Source organism: Cavia porcellus, unplaced genomic scaffold, assembly GCF_034190915.1.
Source record: "Cavia porcellus strain 051 isolate PalLab524CR breed Dunkin Hartley unplaced genomic scaffold, mCavPor4.1 scaffold_5, whole genome shotgun sequence".
Lineage (NCBI taxonomy): Eukaryota > Metazoa > Chordata > Mammalia > Rodentia > Caviidae > Cavia > Cavia porcellus.
The window spans coordinates 89,955,352-89,970,192 of NW_026947488.1; the positions used below are offsets into that span (position 1 = coordinate 89,955,352).

Sequence of the window (14,841 nt, forward strand, 5' to 3'; positions counted from 1 at the left end):
GCTGAAGGTCACACAACTATTAGGTACTAAAGGCAAAATTAGAATTCATTGATTTATGGTTACAAATCTTTTTAAACTTATTAAAGCTAGGTTTAAGGCAAATCTCTAAGGGTGAAAAATTAGAAAGTGATTAAGTAGAAAATTTCAGCAACTTGAATGGCAGGAATGTGTGTTATCTGGGTCAAAGAAGGGAGAGGGCAGGCTAGTGAAGTGTTCATTCATTTCTTTAATTTTTAAAAAAACTTTTGTCTTTGAGACAGAGTCTTGCTACGTAGCTCAGGCAAGTCTTAACCTATTTTGTAGGCCAGGCTAGTCTCGAATTTGCAAGGATCCTCCTGCCTCAGCATCTGGAGAACTGGGATTATAGATGTGCACCACCATGCCCAGCTCAAGCGAAGTGTTTAAATTCAAAACTTAAAAACTGTGGAAACCCCATCTTATTGAAAGGCTTCAGAATAAATGGCATCTTGGTTACTCTTATAAGTATTCGATGTTTTGAACTTGACCAGTTCCCTAACGTCATGGAGATGACCCCCTCAAAATACATATATTTAAATTTCAGTCTTTCACTAATTAGATGACAGTATAATGAAAAGTTTTAGTACATTTATGTGTAAAACTAAGGTTATTGACACTTCCCCAGCTGATAGTCACATAGTTTGACAGTACCACAATATCACCCTACCTTCATTATTTCTAATTCTGTACTTTTTCAATTTATTATATTCTTGAAAATAATTTTATATTCATTTCACTTAGCATGCTCAAGGACTCAGTATCTCTTCTATAAAAATTAACATCTCACTGCCTTGAACTTTTGTACCATGAGCTCTGGAGTAATCATTTTATTGATTAAAAAATGGTGTGCACTTTCCCTGGCACACATGGATTTTTAATCACTTTCCAATCCAATTGATAAGCAAATGCCAAAGCAGCAGATGGTAGGAGATTAGGGGTGGAAGTAGAGAAAGAAAAAAAATCCCTACTCTAAGAGGCTTACCAATTCACAAGATCAACTTTTATTTTTCTGCTCTTTGACGACCTCTTTTCATTAATTGCTCTGGGTGTTTCTTATCTTGATTTCTCATTATTCGTGTTCCTTCTGTGAATTTATCTTGCCGTTCACTTAGCTAAAGCCAACACACTTGGTACAGGCTTTCTCATTTCATCCCTTCTGATGTATGATACAGGCTTTTTGACTTTCTGTGAATTTTGGAGAAAAACTTTGACTTTTTCTGTTTTTTAAAAAAGCAGTCGCCATTGTATACTTTTATTCTATTAGCTTTAATTTCTCCTTTCTTATTGACATTTTTTCTAGTCATGGTTAACTTTCTTAAAGTTTTGGTAAAACAGCAGGAAAAATATTGTTCTGAACGTTGGTCTTCCTTTACTTGAATGATTGTATATATAAATGTTTACCTCATTATTTCTTACCCAGAGAATTTTCATAAGGAGTCTCAACACATTTTAACTGATAAATTAGTAAAACTTTGCAATTTTTAAACTCATTTGTAGGTTAAAATTATATCATGATATTCTTGAGAATTTAATATTTGTGACCATTATTTTTCAGTTTGTTTTCTTTTAATAATGTCTAAGAAATAATGAATTAAAAAATGTAATGTGTCAATTTATCCACCATCTCATTTTGTGTAAATCTTTATCCATAGAATGACATTTATTTTCTGTATTTCACATTAAGATACATATTTTATAGTACTTCATTTTTATTACTATTGTGAGGTTTTGGACTATTGTACAGTTATTTCACCCTCATAATTTTGCAGTGCTATCTACATCGTCAAAATAGCAGTCCCGGAATCATCTTTGACTTGTCTGTCTTAGTTCTCACTCCTTGTCTTTAATTTGAAGGTAAAAAGTTCCCTGATCAAGTTAATTTGACATTGTGGTATTATATAATAAACACAGTATGGAATCATGTCACAGTTGGATCATCAGCACACAGCATAATTGATGAATTACTTATTATTGTGTATAAAGCATTCTTGTCTTCCAATAAATGTTTGCAAATAGGATTCCCAAACTGGGTTATTACTTTAAATCATAATCATGATAATTTTCTAATTATGCATTTCAGTGTCTTTCTTAAACTATACTTCAAGCCAAGCCAACTCATATTTCATTCATTTCTTTTCATTCCTTACTCCTGTATTCCTTTTCTTTCAATTTATATCTAAATGCTGGTGGCGTAATAGTCTCCGTGCTCATCCACAGTACACATGCTTTATTTCAAAGGGAATGCATTTATCTAGTGACCTCTCTTCCTCTTGGTCACACTGAACCCCTACTCATCTTCAGTCCACAGATTAGTTATCTTCATGAACTTTTCTATAGGACTGAATATCTGAATTCTCTAACCTGGTAGTCTTTATGCTCAAAAAGCCACTGACTTCAAACTTTATTGTGTTACTTGCATTAAAAATACAAAAGAAAATTTAGCTTGACTTATAACTTGCTAAATTTATATATATAGAATTTTATTTTAAAAACATAGTGTTCTACATAGTCAGATGTCAAACTTTCTGAGAAGGTGTAGGTTGAGTTTATAAATTAAAACTTCCAACTCTAGGATTGTGGCTTAGGGGTAGATCCCATGCTTGGAATGCATGTAATCCTGGATTTAGTCTCAGAAACAAAAAATCTAAAATGTACACACACAAACACCAAACCCAACAAAACAGCAATACCCTACCTCCTGAAGCAGATGTAGAGATGCAGAGAATGGAGACTAACATAGTCAAAATTCAAGGCACTAAATAGGAACTTAGTATGAAGATTCTGATGGGGTAAAATTATGTACTTGGTCTTGTCATCTAGAATTGTTCTAAAGAAATATACTTGAAGAAACAGATGCACATGAGTCAGAGACTGAAACTATGTAGTAAGCTATAAAATGAGATTTACAGAAAGAACTGGGAACAAGAATTCTCACAGTTTTGCCAAAGGCCAACTTTATTTCTATTTATGTGCCAGGTAAGAAAGGAAGGATAGGAGACATCCTGACTTATAAAACACCATGAGTGGACATTTTTTGTAGTGGTTGTGCAACAATTTTTGGACTTTGCAAGAAGAAAATTATAGTTGCATAATTATTTTATGTATCTCTGTGGCTCATTAAATTTAATAATAACCAACATTAATTAAATTCTCACTGTATGTCAGACACTATGCTACCTTACTAAATCATATTTAATTTTAACTTTACAGAAACCTTGTGAGTAACAGAAACGTAGTGTAAATTTTACCATTGAAGGGACTTGAGTACTAAGGTAGTCATAACTGCCATGGTCCACATAAATACAAGTTGGAGAGCTAGGAATTAAGCTATCAATGTGATTGCTAAGGGTTATTATTGTAGAATAAAATTTTACTATCAAATTACACAAAATCTAACTTCCCAGTAAAATTAAAATTATTTATCATATTTAGGATCTTTGTATATAATCATTTTAGTTTCAAGGACTTAATCATTCCTGTATTTAATTTAAGAAAATATATGACACTTTTGTTTGCATTAGTAAATGGGTATACCAATAACAATTAATGCTTTTATTGTTGAATCTGGGTCATAATAATAGAAAATGGTGGAGGAAGTAAACTTTAGTGGGTTAAATATAAGTAATATAAGGCTATGTCTAATTAGATTTCATGAATAAATTCTTAACCCAATAAACCATTCAATAGTGTTCTTTATGATAAATACAGAAACTAATAAGCAATGTGAAATCACTGTCTGAGGGAAAATAGTGGATTAATAGTGATACTTGTCTCCTCAATTTTGTCTAAGTGACAAGGCTTGATAATTCCAAAATTTGGTTCAGTAGTTTATTGAAATAAAATTGTAGTTTATTTGTTCTTTGGAGGTTTTTAAATGAAAGAGAGAATTTTGGAGACTAAAGAATATACTGAAGATGAGATAGGTTTATGGAGTTGGTGAGGTTTTCACAGAAGGAAAGAAAGGTGAGAGAGTGTATCTATACCCTAAATGTATATGTTGCTGGAAAGTAAAGGCATAAAATGAAGTAGATAATTAGCAGATATTTTTGTTGGCTTGCTTTGCTATACCCAGTTAGGTATGTCAACAGAATTCACCTTCTTGTCTTCACTTCCAGCTGAAGTCTGAACTTAAATTTGCTGCATTTCTCAAGCTTCTTCTTATTTTATCTTTCCCTTCATACAGACACCTGAAAGCAGATGGCTATATAGTTTAAAATATATTCACTAAGTGGACATTTGTGCTAATATTCCAGGGCATGAAATAAACAGTGCAAATAAATTAGAAGCTTTGCAGGTAATGAGTTGTATTTAATATAGGTTAAAAGTTAACAATATTTACTTCTATGTTTGAGTTCTATTTTTTTTCTTCTATTTTTTTTGAGTGGAATATATCTAATTATTCTCTTTTGTCATGCTAATATGGTTATTTTTCTGCTGGTAAATAAGGTTGTATTTACGAGACAAATACTTTGTTTTTTTATCTTTTCCTTTGGTTTTGTAAATATTTTCATAAGATGTTTGATTCAAAAGTCATGGATGATGTTTTTGAAGTATTTCCTTTCTTAAATGTTTAAATTTGAAAACAATTAAGGAATGATCCTACTTATCGTAGTCTTTGAGGGTTAATGTAGTAGTGTGTAATTACCTTGTGATATATCATCTTAGTTAAGCTAGAACTACATTCTCCAAAGCTTCCTTCACTTTCTGGTTCCATGGAACAACAGGCCTCAGAACTCTGAGAGAACTGTTGTATTTCACTCAAAAAACAAGGCCCCAATGATAAAAAATGGGGCAAGACCTCAAGATGACAAACAGGGCAAGATGTCTTTTTAAAAGAAGCGCTTTTATTTTAGCTGGCCCAGTGACACAGTGCAGATGGAATTTGCAAAGCTGTGCAACTGAGTTAGAGTTTTGACTGATTTTTATAGTTCATTTATGATTAGCTCATTGATCATTAAGTACATAGTGATGAGAAACAGAAATAAGGTGGGCCTTTGCTCCCCTTTGAGGTAAGAGGCATGGCACAGTGGGTGGTTAGCCAATTCATAGCCGTTAGTCTGCCAATTCCAGGAACATTTGTGTCTCATAAAGGGAACAATGGTTGACACCGCATCATTTGTCTCTTACAAGGGGAACAAAAGTTGACATAGCACACAGGTCACTAAGGTGGGGGGGATGATACATTACACAACAGCAGAACGATGTGGTGAGTTAATTTATAACTATGGGGTTGGTGCTTGGTTACTAGAGTAATGAGCTCAGTACAAAATGACAATATTACTAATAACTATCTTTTTAAGTAACTATTTTTGTTAATTATCTTTTAATCAATTATTTTAATTTTTAGCATCTTAGTATAACAAAAACACAAAATGGAAGCCACCATTGCCTGACTGTTGTTGTTGTACATCAGATGCCATTATAATCTGCACTCATTTTTGCTAATTTACTTACTCACCTTGTTAGGTTATTTCAGGTGCTGAACACAATCTTCTTTCAGATTCTCTCACTCCTGATCAGAAACATGTTGGTAACAACACTAGTTCCATTTGCAAAAACTTGAAAATGATGAGGAACCAGTATGGATTCCACAATATCTTACCTCTGTCTATTCTCATGAGTTGTAGTTGATCTTTGCTCTCCTGTATTTATGTCTCAGTGTTAGCTTCTCAGTACCACTCATGTTGATTTAGTAACTTCACATCTACAACAAGATGCAAAGGAATCAGTGTTGGGAGCCCTGGAAGCTGGAGATTGACCACGTGTGTGGGGCTAAAGCAAGGCCAACACAGAAAAAACAGAGAGACCAAAACAAGATATGTAAACAAGTTGTTCCAGCACCAAGCAGGGAAAGGGCCCAGGCCTGCCAAGCAATGGGTTGCTACGCAGAGGGGCTGAAATTGATGTCATCTTTTCCAGGATATAAAGAAAGGTGCTGCAGTGGTTGAGCAGTTCCTTTCCTCCCATCAGGAGAGTAAGGGCTCCATCTGACTCCAGCTTTGTCTTTTCTTTATTTTTCTCATCCTCTCTCTGGTCCTTAACCCCAAGAACCTGAGGAGCCACACTGGGTCATGGCATAACAGCTTCCCACAGGTGTTTCCATTTTCTTCCTCAATTGTATACTTTCAGATTCTATGGTCCCTTTCATGGGCCTGCAGCCAATGCATCTAACAAGGCCCATTCTCAGTGGGTGGTCATTTTCTGTAGCTGAAATTTGTAAAGTTTCAGTAGTTTTAGCTTTAAATTTGTGTCATGCAAGCCAAACCTTTTGGGACAATTGAGCTCGAGTCAGGGACTTAAAAGTCTTTGGAAGGATTTTTTTTTAACAGTCCATTCTCTAGTCACTGTCCACAAACTGCTGCTAAACTTTGAATTAAGCAGAATCTTGAGCATGAATATTGAAAAAGTTTGGTTTAGATAGTCACACCCCATACATTAAGTCACAGATCTAATCAATAAGAATCTCCACTTAACTCTGTATTTCATGCCCAAAGGAGCGGGAGAAGGACAGAGAGAGGGAAAGGAAGAAGTGAGAGAGGGAGAGGGAGAAGAAAGGTAATGTTAATTAACAAATCAGAACACTACCAGGGAAGGTGGGGGGGGGGGAGAAGAGAAGAAAAATAATCATTTGTTCCTGCTTTTTAAGCAAAAACCTCTACATTTTTATTTTGCAGACTCTAGCCTCACAGTTGTTTAGCTGACCCAGTCTAATTCCTATAATAAAATCCATATTTCCTGCCACTGTTAGTCTTTCTGCTTCTCTGATTAAACACTAACTGGACATAGTGGAATGAACTGTATCCTCCAGGTCAGTAGAACTTTACTGTAATATTTTTAGGCTAGTGTCTTAATTGTAAAAAGATGATTAGGTGGTTACATTTTCAAATGACCATTATTATTTGAATTTTATTTCACCTCAATTCAGAATCAGAGAGTTTAATTTTTTAAGAATATGTAAGTTTTATGTGGCTTTTTAAAAAATTGGTATAAATTGTCCTTGAAATTCTCTTAATTGGTCATCCTGTAGCATCTGTGGTTTTGTTCTTTTCACCTCTTTTGTTCAAGTACAACTTAGCTTTTCAGCAATTTTCTACCTAAAAGTCTTTTAAAGAGATTATATCTTTTGTGACCTTTTGATTATGTGCAGTTATATTTTATTAAATTCAATTCTTTATTTTCAGAATGAATGCTTTTTATTGAATAGACAAGCATTTATATTACAACCTACTTTACTTATTCTGAAAACAAAAAAAAAATAGTGGCAGAATTTCAAAACAATATAATAGGAGAAAACACTTGTTGATATACTGCATATCATTCAAAACAGTTCTTCAGATTACAAGATATAGGCAAGAAAAAGTGATCAAACAATCAAAAAATGAAAGTGCAAGATTTTTATTCTATTACAGGTTTTTATAAGTTGAAAATATACTTTGAACTTCCTTAAAATAATAGTTAAGAATATAATTTTGTATTTGACTTTATAAAATGTGTATTCAAAATTATTATATTTTACAGAAAATTTATTTTACTTAAATATAAAGTTTAGTTTCATTTGAAAAATATGTACATCCACATAATTTTTACCCTAAATAAGAAAGAATGTTTCTATTACCACAATGCCTTTTCCCTCCTGCTCCCATGTTCTCAATATTTTCTATTTACCCCCTATTTTAATTATTGATTTTTCTGACTATTTTAAAATTTCATCTAAATGAATGCATAAATATTGTGGTGAGGTGGCGGGGTGCAACTATCAAACTTAAGTTGCCATTCTAACACATGAAGAAACCTGGAAGTATGCCAAGAAATCCTAGCCAAGAGAGAAAACAACTGGTTGTAAATGTATTTGCTCTTTCATTTCTGGAGTGTGTAATCATAAAGGCACACTTCATGGCTCCTCCAAGGGTTTCCCATGGAAGCAACCTCACATGTTTATGTCAATATTCATCTTATAATCAGTTTTTCTTCATTTTTGTTTCCAATTCCCAGGCTCCTACTGCAAATTCTAGAAGAACATTTTTCAAAATTAACTGTTTCATGGAAGTTTGCCTCCAGTTCTTTTTATGAGGACTAACCATTATTTTTAAGACTGTGACATAATAGAAATGGCTAGGCATAATTACATTACAAAATAGATGATATCTAAAGTTTCACAAATACTGGATCATTACTTCACATAGATAGTTTGGGGATTGTAATTTTCTGTGATATATTTGGTGTATTAGAAGTGTTGTTTAGATCAATTTCTCTCATTTTGGCATTAAAATTGTCCATATTTGTATAATAACAGTGGTCTTACACTTATTGTTTTACATATACAAAGAAACAACGGTTTTAGTGTTTACAAACATTAGGAGGACATCACTGTCATTTAGTTGGCAGAATCCAGATGTGGAGCATTCTTGCATACTTACAAAAAAGTCCAACATGAAACAATGCTCTCTATGCTTTCTATATTGCACACACATGAATGCATGAGCCATGTCAGTATGTGATGCACCAATTATACCAAATTCACAATTACCATGAACACTAAGGAAATACAGACTCAATCCTGGGCACAGTGGAGAGAAAGACAACTTCTGCCTTAAATAAAATCATCTAGGGATGAATGAATCAATATAATAGTTGCTCTCATTTAAATATGCAATCGTTTATATCTAAGTGTTCCCCTAGGAAATGCATATACACATAAGAGGGCTTTTGATAAGGATTGGACCATGAGAGCATTGTGGTCTACTTGCTGTCTGGAGTTTAGGGTCCTGTTTTAGGGAGGCAGGTCATTATGGGCATGACCTGAAAGGATGTATCTTTCTTCCCAGCTCCTCCTGTCTCTGTCTGTTTCCTGATTTCCATGGCATGAATAATTTTTCTCAGGCACAACTTTCTACTATGCAGATCTTTTATTTGAATAATTCAAACATGGACTGAAATTGTGAGCCAAAATAAATGTCCCCTTTAAAAATATAGGTGTTTAGTATTTGGTCCCAGAAATGTGGAAAATGACTAACAGATTTGATGGCAGAAATGAGGTCATTGCTGCAAAGCTACTGGTCCACAGAAAAAGTCATAGAGATGCTGGTTGGAGAAGGAGCTCTAGAATGCTGTAAGCAGAACTTAAATGTGTTGATGGGAGACTATGTTCAGAGCTCAGAAGAATAAGAAGGCAGGCAGTAGGACTAGGCTCAGAAAGTTTCAGCTGTGAATAAGGACTCCACTCTCAGTTAGACTCCAACATAGGTATGCTAGCTGCATGAAAAATTTGTTTATATTTTGTGCACATCCTGGAACTTTGTGAGAGAATGAGATTAAGTGCTGCACACTAATTATCTGAAAAAAAGTTTTCATCGCAGCCCAATGTTCAGGTTGTGACATGAGTACTGCTCACTGCTTTTGCAAGATTTGTTCTAACAGTAGTAAAAGATTCATTTGAAAGATTTGAGATTTTTCAGAAAAGAAGGCCTGTAAAGTTGGAGCAGAGAATAACTTAGCTGCTAAAAAAATACCATTAATATATTCCCACCAACTTGAACTACTGGTAGTTCATGCATGACTGTCCCATTTGGTGGTAAACCACTGGTGATACAAATATTGAATCTAGTTTGCTTGAACTTAAACAATTACCAAGCTTAAATGCTCTTAAAATTGAAAAATGAATATGTTATAATATATGTGTAGACACATGAAAATTACATATTACTTACAAATGAAAATCTCAAACAAAAATGAAAAGAACTGCCAAGAGACAACAAAGAAATAGTAAAAGAAAAATTTATCACTGAGCTTAATAATATTGGAACTATAAAAAAACAAAAATTGTTTTTATTTTAGCTACTTATATTAACAAAAGACCATGCACAGTTTACTTACGTAGCATCAGACAATATCAAATCAGAGTTGCCTGTAGTGAAACATATGATTTTAGCCCCCTCGTTAATATGTTAAAAAAAAAGTTAAGGCCTGTATGACCCGACCTTTCAAAACCTCAATGTTGCGAAAGTGAAACACTTTGCTTTGAATAGTGTTTGTAGCCCAATTCAGATGCATCTAGAAATGAGTTTCCCAGAACTCAGCCATATAGACACTCAGCAACCTTTACAGCTATGATCTAGAGGGCCTGGCTAATATTTAATTTAGCAGCAGACCTTAAATTACCTACTTGATGCTTGTTTTAAAGGCATGCAGAATTCAAAACTTGTGGGATGAAGGAGGCTTCCACCCAGATGTCAGAAAAAAGTCTTAAAGGTTTGCCCTGGAGATGGCATTGTGTCAAGTTATGAGAATGAAACCAACAGAGCAGTGGAAACCTCAGGTAATTGGAAAAGCCAGAAATGGGAATATCTGCTTAGGAAGGCTGCAGGCATTGAGCAGAACCTGACAGAAAGTGTGTGAGGTCACAGGAATAGCAGGGCCACCTAAGTCATTTGGAGTTTGCTTCTTACCACAACTTGCCCTGGATGCTAGACATGGAGCTACAAGATTTAATATTTTCCTTGTGGAGTTTTGATATTACATTGATCCTATTCCTTTCTTCCCCATTATTACCTCCATTTGGAGTGGAAATATATGTCCTTTGCCATTGTATGTCAGCTAGATTTAACTTTTTCCATTTTATAGAAGGGCTCATGGCTAAAAATTTGTCTTTAGTCTCAGAGCAGACTATTGACTTGAACTTTTCAGCACCCTTGAAATGGTTAAGAATTTTGGCAATTACTAGAGATGGGTGAAATACATTTTGCATAAAGAGATGATCCTGTTTCTTTGGGGAACCAGGAACAGGATATGGGAATTATATGTAAACGACATCCAAGAGCCTCCATTATATACTCAGAAAGGAGCTCCTGGAAGGAGACTGAATCATGGAGTTGCTGAGGTTTACTTACACTGGGGAGGTAGGGCTTTAATAATGGAAGCAGATTGCAGGAAGCATCACCTCGAAGCGTACACTTTCTTCCCCAACTCCTCCCTTCCCTATTTCCTTGGCATCATGATAAGATGAACTTTACTCCACCAGTCCCATTCACCATGTGGTTTTTATGCTTGTGCTTGCCAAACATAGACTGAAACTTCTCAACCAAAATAAACCTGTCCTTCTTTAGTTAATGGTGTTCCATATTTTGTCCTAGCAAGACTAAAACAGTTCACATGATTTTTTACTGATACATTTAATTATTGATTAAATTCAATGAAGCCTTTGGTTTTAATATTTGCAGCCAAAATAAATCTAAAAGTTTGACACAGAATTTTACAATGATTATCATACTGTTATTGAATGAATGATCACCATCATTATTTAGTCTGACAAAATGTAAAAAATAATATATATTTTTCAGCACTTTAATAAACTTTTTAAATGAGCAAAAAACCCAAATCATATTTTGTTTTCCAATAGTATAATTATGTGCCCACAAATATACCAATTTACAAAACTATTTGGAATGAGTATTTAACTTTTCAAATTCTTGTTTGGCATTGAGATTATCCCATATTTTTATAAAGAAAAATCTTTTTCATTATTTTAAAAATCACATGTGCATTCTGCTACAAGGTCTTAAAGGGTCAGACATTAATATACCATTCTCTTGATATCACAAATAATTTTTGTTATAATTGTTAATGAACTAAGTCATTTCATGTTTTTAAGTACCATGAAAAATTTCATGCAACATCTAAATTATGGAAATTGGAAGCAAAAGTATATTCTTTTGTAATTAAAATCCATCACATTCTCCATGATTTTAGTCTGTTTTATAATTTTTATGTTTATATGTTTATATGTTTCAATGTTTTAGTCAGGGGTTGTGCACAAAACAATTAAAATCAGGACATGGAGTTTATAATATTTTTATAATGGTCACGGGGAGTTAACACAAGAAAATGCAGGAAAACTCTCTGCAACACCAAAGACATAGAATATTTAGTCAAAAGCCTAAATCCCACAGCAATGTTCCACCTGAGTCCAGATGAAAACCCAGAGCTCATGGTAATGCTTCCCACAAGTCCAACTGGAGATCCGGAGCCCACAAAAAGGACTCATGCCAGTCTCTTTTATGGATCTGTGCTAGGAAGGCCCAAAGGTCAGTGGTGGAAGCCAGAAAGTCCATGCCGGTGGGGTGAAGGAGCTGTGTTGGTGGATGAGGGTTCTATGCTGGAGCCGAGAAGCCACACTCACAAAAAAGACCAGCGCTGTCCTGAAAGGCACTACAGCCATCCTCAGTGGCACAGAGGCCCCGAGCTCCTCTGATAACAAGCACTGTCAGATACATCTCAGGAAGCCAGCATGACGAGCCCGTGCTGGAGTCCAAGCAGCATATGTCTTCCCTTCTGGAGCCAGGAAGCAATCTCGATTTGAGAACCAAAGCTTCTCCAAGAGAATGGCTCAAATAGCAACTCATAGGAGAGCCCATAATGCCTCAATGCAATAACACATTAACACCTCAACACCTTTCTCCTTCTCCATCTATTTATGCTGGCAACTTTCCTCAGGTGGAGCATCTTTGCTCAGTGCCATGCTGATGTAATCCAGCTGGCATTATGTTGACCACCACTTTTTAATCCATAACACTCAATTTCTCATTTTTATTAATTTTATTACTGCCAAAGTTTTCAATGTATTGTGTCTTTATTTCGTGGAACCTATGCTTGAATATATTTACTTGTTCTGTTCTATTCAAACATTTAAAAATTCCTTAACTTGTCTTTATTTCATTATTTATGATAAAATGTGGTTCAGGTTATATGTGCCCTTTTGATTAGCATTCTTGGTTAGTGTACCTTTGTATAAGTGAGCTGTAACTTTCTCCTGTGATTTTTTTTCTTTCTTTTTGAGACAGTGTCTTGCTCTGCAACTCAGGCTAGCTTCAAGCTCACATTGTAGCCCAGGCATTCTGCAATCTGCAGTGATCCTCCTGCCTCAACTTCCCAAAATCTGGGATTGCAGGCATACACTATTACATCTGGCTTTCCTGGGATTTTGTTTGTCCCCTCTCCTCCCACTGCTGGTACTGGGACTGAACTCACAACTTTGTGCTTACCAGGCAGGCACATATGCAGCTGAGCTAAATTCCCAGCCTCTCCTGGGATTTTTTATGGCATATCTTTTTTCATTTTATGTTTAATACTATGACTAATGTCATAAAATAATACTTTGTTAACTTCTTTAATTACTTCTGAAAGATAAATTATTATTAAAATATTACTATGACAATCAATATTTCATTTTGTTTTTGTTATGCAATTTAAAGTGTCTATTCAAAAGAGGTTTGCATAATACACATTAGTATATATTCATAAATTTGCTTTTGAAATATAAAGAAAGTGATTTAAGCAATATTTGCTTTTACCAACTGGCATTATTATTTAAAAGCATAAATGAGACTAAGCAGTCCTTATCGTATAGTATTTTATAGTTTAGAAATTTGAGAAAAATCTCAAAAATATTTTTGATTTTCAGATTCACTTAATGAGAAAAAAATGACACAAAAATAAGAAATTTCCATAGAGATTTTGGTGTCACTAGCCAAAAAATAATTTCAATTATTCAGCTCTAAGTTATTACTATGGCTTATGTCTCAATGTCCCCACAAATCCTCATGCAGTCATAGGTGGGACTTTTCAGAGGTGGCTGAAATTAGGGTGTGTGATTTTGGGAACCAGGATGTGATGCTGAGCTCATTTTATGGTGTGAAAGTAGGATTCACGGTATGTGTTACATGCCATAGGGTGAACAGCCTGGGTAATATATGAGGGACAGGAAGGCTGCTGTTGTCACTTGTGGCTTGCTGTGTCTTTATTACCTCAGTGCTTTCTGTTCACCAGGAAATGTTTCATCTCTGCAGTGCCATACTGCCATGCCACCATGCCTTGGAACTAGCCAACTATGAACAGGAATCTTTAGGAACTGTGAGCTGAAATAAACCTTTCCTTCTTTAACTTTGAGTGTTGGTTATTGTGTTTCAATAATCAGAAAAGCTACTAAGACAGTTACAGTCTTATCTCTATCTTGTCTATCAAGTCACTTTTTCTTTTCACTATATAAGTGGAGTTAAAGAAATTCATCTATAGCTGTTAATGCTTTCCCAGAGGTGACTATGAAGAGAAGCAGAATTTGGGTAGTCTACAAATTTTTAATGACCTCCCTCCTATTACTTCTAGCTTCTATTCTTGCTAGATTCTCTGTACTTTCCAAGAATAGTCTAGAACAGGAAAAATACAGTTCAGAATAATTTAGCACAGAAAAAGAAATCATGTTTCTTGGCCTATTCTGATTTTATTTCTCCAATTGTGTGTATTGGAATGATCATTTTGACTGAGGGAATATACTGTTATGCAATCAAAACCTCAAATATTTGTTTTTGTATAGACTGATAGAGACATAGGATAACATGAGCTCCTGATTTTGGAGTTAGAATTTAGTCAAAGGAAGATTTAATAAAGATGCATACACACTACACTTCACTTTCAGACTGTTTATTGCTTATGGAAATAACTTCATATTTTAATGTGTGTGCACATTTAAATGTACATGTGTGCCGTTTATATGTTTGGATACACAAATTATTAGATCTGAAAGCCCAAACCATAAAGTGACCAAATATACAGTGTTTAAAAAGTATGACAATGAAAGACACATAATCATTAATTTACCTCAAAATATCCCATCCCCTGCTTCACACACACTTATCCCATCCTTGTTTCTACTTTATGAAGCAGTTCTGGAAGCCTTCTTTCATGTATTTAATAGGAGTTACAAAACTTCAATGAATATTGCTGTGCTCATCCAAGGAAAAGGTAGGCTCAGAGAAACTACACTCTGTCCTC

General features: G+C 34.5%; 1 long non-coding RNA gene across 16 annotated transcripts in view; it reads left to right on the forward strand.

Annotated features, from left to right (window-relative positions):
• LOC101788210 (uncharacterized) overlaps positions 1-14,841 on the forward strand; it is a 338,370-nt gene that overhangs the window by 150,477 nt on the left and 173,052 nt on the right. For 4 of the 16 annotated variants that reach the window (XR_010047671.1, XR_010047666.1, XR_010047672.1 and 1 more), the window contains one exon: positions 304-2,036. The exons of 9 other annotated variants lie outside the window; for them this stretch is intronic. This is a non-coding gene — a long non-coding RNA (uncharacterized LOC101788210). Of the gene's footprint in view, positions 1-303; positions 2,037-6,692; positions 6,827-8,010; positions 13,960-14,841 lie in introns of those variants that run through there. 3 more of the 16 variants (XR_010047670.1, XR_010047665.1, XR_010047669.1) reach the window with 2 other exon arrangements.